At 46.2% G+C, this 6,803-nt stretch overlaps 2 long non-coding RNA genes across 2 annotated transcripts in view; both read left to right on the forward strand.

Moving 5' to 3' along the window:
- The first annotated feature begins 421 nt into the window (after positions 1-421).
- LOC116365847 (uncharacterized) lies at positions 422-2,595 on the forward strand. The gene is made up of 3 exons (XR_004208197.1): positions 422-462; positions 1,325-1,406; positions 2,570-2,595. It is a non-coding gene; the product is annotated as an uncharacterized LOC116365847 (long non-coding RNA).
- Positions 2,596-3,290: 695 nt separating this feature from the next.
- The window catches only part of LOC116365845 (uncharacterized), a 3,839-nt gene continuing 326 nt past the window's right edge, over positions 3,291-6,803 (forward strand). The window contains exons 1-3 of the long non-coding RNA XR_004208196.1: positions 3,291-3,400; positions 4,178-4,273; positions 4,938-5,108. This is a non-coding gene — a long non-coding RNA (uncharacterized LOC116365845). The remainder of the gene's footprint in view (positions 3,401-4,177; positions 4,274-4,937; positions 5,109-6,803) is intronic.

Consider the following 6,803-nt stretch of genomic DNA (forward strand, 5'->3'; position numbering starts at 1 on the left):
GATACACACTATCTAAACCCACAGACATACCTCAACTACAAGTACGTTACACTACTGAAGAACCCACGACACCACTCAACTACAAGTACGTTACACACTATTAAACCCACAGACATACCTCAACTACAAGTACGTTACAACACACACTATCTAAACCCACAGACACACCTCAACTACAAGTACGTTACATACTGAAGAACCCACAGACATACCTCAACTACAAGTACGTTACATACTGAAGAACCCACAGACACACCTCAACTACAAGTACGTTACAACACACACTAATCTAACCCACAGACACACCTCAACTACAAGTACGTTACAACACACACTATCTAAACCCACAGACACACCTCAACTACAAGTACGTTACAACACAACACTATCTAAACCCACAGACACACCTCACCTACAAGTACTTTACATACTGAAGAACCCACAGACATACCTCAACTACAAGTACTTTACATACTGAAGAACCCACAGCCACACCTCAACTACAAGTACGTTACAACACACCACTATCTAACCCACAGACATACCTCAACTACAAGTACGTTACATACTGAAGAACCACAGACACACCTCAACTACAAGTACGTTACATACTGAAGAACCCACAGACAACACCTCAACTACAAGTACGTTACAACACACTATCTAAACCCCACAGACATACCTCAACTACAAGTACGATACACACTATCTAAACCCACAGACATACCTCAACTACAAGTACGTTTCACATACTGAAGAACCCACAGCACACCTCAACTACAAGTACGTTACACACTATCTAAACCCACAGACATACCTCAACTACAAGTAGTTACAACACACACTATCTAAACCCACAGACATACCTCAACTACAAGTACGATACACACTATCTAAACCCACAGACATACCTCAACTACAAGTACGTTACATACTGAAGAACCCACAGACACACCTCAACTACAAGTACGTTACAACACACACTATCTAAACCCACAGACACACCTCAACTACAAGTACGTTACATACTGAAGAACCCACAGACACACCTCAACTACAAGTACGTTACAACACACACTATCTAAACCCACAGACACCCCTCAACTACAAGTACGTTACATACTGAAGAACCCACAGACACACCTCAACTACAAGTACTTTATACACTATCTAAACCCACAGACACAGCTCAACTACAAGTATGTTACAACACACACTATCTAAACCCACAGACACACCTGTTGATCTGTAATGGACACGCTGTGTTGATCTGTAATGGACACGCTGTGTTGATCTGTAATGGACACGCTGTGTTGTCCTGTAGGATCTGTCTGGCGGAGGTGTACCAGGACAAGCCGCTGATTGCGAAACTACAGGGAAGGAAACACGACCCCAACGACCCCAAGGTAACACACACACAGGGGGCAGTAGATGAGAGGTTGGGTCAGGGGGCAGAAGCTAGAGGTTGGGTCAGGGGGCAGCAGGTTGAGAGGTTGGATCTGAGTGCAGTAGGTCAGATTGAGAGGTTGGGTCAGGGGGCAGAAGTTAGAGAGGTTGGGTCAGGGGGCAGAAGTTAGAGAGGTTGGGTCAGGGGGCAGCAGGTTGTGAGGTTGGGTATGAGGGCAGTAGATTGAGAGATTGGGTTCAGGGGGCAGTAGATTGAGAGGTTGGGTCAGGGGGCAGTAGATTGAGAGGTTGGGTCAGGGGGCAGTAGATTGAGAGGTTGGGTCAGGGGGCAGTAGATTGAGAGGTTTGGGTCAGGGGGCAGTAGATTGAGAGGTTGGGTCAGGGGGCAGTAGATTGAGAGGTTGGGTCAGGGGGCAGTAGATTGAGAGGTTGGGTCAGGGGGCAGTAGATTGAGAGGTTGGGTCGAGGCAGCAGGTTGAGAGGTTGGGTCTGAGGCAGCAGGTTGAGAGGTTGAGTCTGAGGCAGCAGGTTGAGAGGTTGGGTCTGAGGCAGCAGGTTGAGAGGTTGGGTCTGAGGGCAGCTGTCTTAACATGGTCGACACTCCAGGCTGTAGCGTTGCTCCACCATCCAGGACACAGGTGTTGTGTATCTGTGTGTTAGTTAATCTGTTGTGTGTTAGTTAATCTGTGTTGGTGTTAGTTAATCTGTTTGTGTGTTAGTTAATCTGTTTTGTGTGTTAGTTAATCTGTTTGTGTGTTAGTTAATCTGTGTGTGTGTTAGTTAATCTGTGTATGTTTGTGTGTTAGTTAATCTGTGTGTGTTAGTTTATCTGTGTGTGTTAGTTAATTCTGTTTGTGTTAGTTAATCTGTGTGTGGTTAGTTTAATCTGTGTGGTGTTTGTGTGTTAGTTAATCTGTGTGTGGTTAGTTATCTGTGTGAATTTGTGTGTTAGTTAATCTGTGTGTGTATCTGTGTGTTAGTTAATCTGTGTGTGTTAGTTAATCTGTGTGTTAGTTAATCTGTGTGTGTTAGTTAATCTGTGTGTATCTGTGGTTAGTTAATCTGTGTGTGTTAGTTAATCTGTGTGTTAGTTAATCTGTGTGTGTGTTAGTTAATCTGTGTGTGTTTTGTGTGTTAGTTAATCTGTGTGTGTTTGTTCCAGGAATGTTCTACAGTGTTCCGTGAGTTGTGTCGTTACTCAGACAGAAGGTTCAGCTCCGCCTCCGGGTCGTGTGATTCACCATCCCTGACACCAAGACACAGCTGTTCTCACGTAACACAGACACTCATACACACTTATGAAAACACACACACCTCACGTAACACAGACACTCATACACACACAAACCCCACGGTAACACAGACCACATACACACCCACACACCCCCACGGTAACACAGACACACATACACACACACACACACCTCACGGTAACACAGACACTCATACACACTTATAAAAACACACACACCTCACGGTAACACAGACACTCATACACACACACACCCCACGGTAAACACAGACACACATACACACACCCCCACGGTAACACAGACACACATACACACACACACACACCTCACGGTAACACAGACACTCATACACACACCACCCCACGGTAACACAGACACACATACACACACACCCCACGGTAACACAGACACACATACACACACACAACACACCTCACGGTAACACAGACACTCATACACACACACCTCACGGTAGCACAGACACTCATTCACACTTATAAAAACACACACACCTCACGGTAACACAGACACTCATACACACACACCTCACGGTAGCACAGACACTCATTCACACTATAAAACACACACACCTCACGGTAACACAGACACACAGAACATCTGATGAAAAACCCACTCCTGTGCTCTCCTATTGGCCGATGTGTGTTGTTGATGTCATTTAGGTTTAAGGTGTACACCCTGGAGGACATGTCAGATGAGAACACCAAGGACTCTCTCAACAGGTAGGAGACACAACTATACAACTATCTGACATGAGTATCAATACATGACAACTATCTGACATGAGTATCAATACATGACAACTATCTGACAGGAATATCAACACATGACAACTATCTGACATGAGTATCAACACATGACAACTATCTGACAGGAATATCAACACATGACAACTATCTGACAGGAATATCAACACATGACAACTATCTGACAGGAATATCAACACATGACAACTATCTGACAGGAATATCAACACATGACAACTATCTGACATGAGTATCAACACATGACAACTATCTGACAGGAAATATCAACACATGACAACTATCTGACAGGAATATCAACACATGACAACTATCTGACAGGAATATCAACACATGACAACTATCTGACAGGATATCAACACATGACAACTATCTGACAGGAATATCACACATGACAACAATACAACTATCTGACATGAGTATCAATACATGACAACTATCAACTATCTGACAGGAATATCAACACATGACAACAAAGTCTCTCTCTCTGGTCTCTGTCTCTGTTCTGTCTCTCTCGTTCTCTCTTCTCTCTCCTTCTCCTCTCTGTCTCTCTCTTTCTCTCTCTTTCTCTCTCTGTCTCTCTCTGTCTCTCTTCTCTCTCGCTCTTTCTCTCTCTGTGGTCTGTCTCTCTCTCTCTCTGTCTCTCTCTCTCTCTCTGTCTCTCTCTGTTCTCTGTCCTCTCGTCTCTCCTCTCTCTCTCTCTCTCCTCTCTCTCTGTCCTTCTCTCTGTTCCAGTATTGAGGACATCCACTCCCTGGTGTTGAAATAATCTGATCCAGAGGTACATTGGCCATGTCCAACTCTCAGATGAAATGCTGCCGATCCTTCCAGGTATATACACACACACACACACACACACAATTATAGACCCAAGGCAATCACATGTCCTGGCGTATTTACAGATCATTAAAGGTATATCAAATGGCTCTAACACCTGAACCCATTATTACATTTAAGAAGGATGGTTGGTTATGGGAAGATGTTTAAGTTGTCTCTCTCTCTCTCTCCTCTCTCTCCTGTCTCTCTCCTCTCTCTCCGCTCTCTCCTCTCCTCTCTCCTCTCTCTCTCTCTCTCTCTCTCTCTCTCTCTCTCTCTCTCTCTCTCTCGCTCTCGCTCTCGCTCTCTCTCTCTGTCTACCTCTCGCTTCTCTGCCTCTCTCGCTCTCGCTCTCGCTCTCTCGCTCTCTGTCTCTGCCTCTCTCTCTACCTCTCGTCTCGACTCCTCTCCGCTCTCGTCTCTCTCTCTCTGCCTCTCTCTCTGCCTCTCTGCCTCTCTCTCTGCCTCTCTCTCTCTGCCCCCTCTACCTCCCTCTCTCTCTCTCTGCCTCTCTCTGCCTCTCTCTCTGCCTCCTCTCTCTGCCCCTCTACCTCCCTCTCTCTCTCTCTGCCTCTCTCTACCTCTCTCTGCCTCTCTCTCTCTACCTCCCTGTCCTCACCACCTCCCTCTCTCTCTCTCTCTCTCTCTCCCCCCCCTCCCTCCCCTCCCCTTTCTCCAGACCTTCCATACCTACAGTAGGTACCGTCAGGAGGTTCTGTGTCAGTGTTTTGTCCAGTGCAGGAAGAAGGGATTGGTCAACAGACGAAGATCAGTCAACTGTGTGGCCCCAATAAGACCGTGCCCTACCCATCCTGCCCATGTCTTACCAACTGTCTCAGAGTTACTACAGGTTAGTAGCACTACTACAGGGTAATAACACTACTACTGGGTAATAACACTACTACAGGTTAGTACCACTACTACGGGTAATAACACTACTACAGGGTAATAACACTACTACTGGGTAATAACACTACTACTGGGTAATAACACTACTACAGGTTAGTAACACTACTACAGGGTAATAACACTACTACAGGGTAATAACACTACTACAGGGTAATAACACTACTACAGGTTAGTAACCACTACTACAGGTTAGTAACACTACTACAGGGTAGTAACACTACTACAGGGTAGTAACACTACTACAGGGTAATAACACTACTACAGGGTAATAACACTACTAAAGGGTAATAACACTACTACAGGGTAATAACACTACTACTGGGTAATAACACTACTATAGGTTAGTAACACTACTACAGGGTAATAACACTACTATAGGTTAGTAACACTACTACAGGGTAATAACACTACTACAGGGTAATAACACTACTACAGGGTAATAACACTACTACAGGTAATAACACTTCTACAGGGTAATAACACTACTAGATACTACAGGGTAATAACACTACTACAGGTTAGTAACACTACTATAGGTTAGTAACACTACTACAGGGTAATAACACTACTACAGGGTAATAACACTACTATAGGTTAGTAACACTACTACAGGGTAATAACACTACTACAGGGTAATAACACTACTACAGGGTAATAACACTACTACAGGGTAATAACACTTCTACAGGGTAATAACACTTCTACAGGGTAATAACACTACTAGATACTACAGGGTAATAACACTACTACAGGTTAGTAACACTACTACAGGTTAGTAACACTACTACAGGGTAATAACACTACTACAGGGTAATAACACTACTACAGGGTAATAACACTACTACAGGGTAATAACACTACTACAGGGTAATAACACTACTACAGGGTAATAACACTTCTACAGGGTAATAACACTACTAGATACTACAGGGTAATAACACTACTACAGGTTAGTAACACTACTACAGGTTAGTAACACTACTACAGGGTAATAACACTACTACAGGGTAATAACACTACTACTGGGTAATAACACTACTACAGGGTAGTAACACTACTACTCCTCTCTCCCTCACCACCTCCCACTCCCCCCCACTCTCCTCTCTCCCTCACCACCTCCCACTCTCCCCCCCCACTCTCCTCTCTCCCTCACACCACCTCCCACTCCCCCCCCCACTCTCCTCTCTCCCTCACCACCTCCCACTCCCCCCCCCCTTCCTCTCTCCCCTCACCACCTCCCCCCACTCTCCTCTCTCCTCAACCACCTCCCCCCCCACTCTCCTCTCTCCCTCACCACCTCCCCCCCACTCTCCTCTCTCCCTCAACCACCTCCCCCCACTCTCCTCTCTCCCTCACCACCCCCCCCACTCTCCTCTCTCCCTCACCACCTCCCCCCACTCTCCTCTCTCCCTCACCACCCTCCCACTCCCCCCCACTCTCCTCTCTCCCTCACCACCTCCCCCCCCCCCCCCACTCTCCTCTCTCCCTCACCACCTCCCACTCTCCCCCCCCACTCTCCTCTCTCCCTCACCACCTCCCACTCCCCCCCCCCACTCTCTCTCTCCCTCACCACCTCCCCCCCCCCACTCTCCTCTCTCCCTCATCCCCCCCCCCACTCTCCTCTCTCCCTCACCAC

Source organism: Oncorhynchus kisutch, unplaced genomic scaffold, assembly GCF_002021735.2.
Source record: "Oncorhynchus kisutch isolate 150728-3 unplaced genomic scaffold, Okis_V2 scaffold1306, whole genome shotgun sequence".
NCBI classification, from domain to species: Eukaryota; Metazoa; Chordata; class Actinopteri; order Salmoniformes; family Salmonidae; genus Oncorhynchus; species Oncorhynchus kisutch.